This window comes from Lipotes vexillifer, unplaced genomic scaffold, assembly GCF_000442215.2.
Source record: "Lipotes vexillifer unplaced genomic scaffold, Lipotes_vexillifer_v1.1 scaffold602, whole genome shotgun sequence".
Classification (NCBI taxonomy): Eukaryota; Metazoa; Chordata; class Mammalia; order Artiodactyla; family Lipotidae; genus Lipotes; species Lipotes vexillifer.
Window position 1 is genome coordinate 3704029 of NW_006790307.1, and position 638 is coordinate 3704666.

Below are 638 nucleotides of genomic sequence, written 5' to 3' on the forward strand. Positions count from 1 at the left end.
AAATTCAAACAAGCCCTCCTAGCCAGTAATGGCTGCCACCAGGGCCTCGGGGAGGAATTCCAAAGTAAATAGTCTGGGGCTCCCCTGGTGGCGCAGTGGTTAAGAGTCCGCCTGCCGATGCAGGGGACACGGGTTCGTGCCCCGGTCCGGGAAGATCCCACATGCTGTGAAGCCCGTGAGCCATGGCCGCTGAGCCTGCGCGTCCGGAGCCTGTGCTCCGCAACGGGAGAGGCCACAACAGTGAGAGGCCCACGTACCGCAAACAATAATAATAATAATTAAAAAAAATGATGGAAAGATTCTTCATAAGAGTAGAAGACAAAATTATCAACAAAAGAATCCTCGAATTTACATGTTTCCAATCCACGTGCTCATAAAGCACCACCAAAAATGAAGTTTGCAGAGCCACTACACAAACCGACTGCCCTTCCTACTACCCTTCTTCCTGACTACAGGGATTTGCATGGAATGAAGGCTGTCAGGCATGATTAGTAACAATTGCTCTGAAATATATCCCCTTCCCACAGACTATTTCACATATACCTCCTTGTTCAGTTCAATTGTTAAGTCAAAGTTGGGTCATTTGTATACAGGGGTGAGGAAGCGCAGGTCAAAGGAGGTAGGAAGATCTAGAGTGG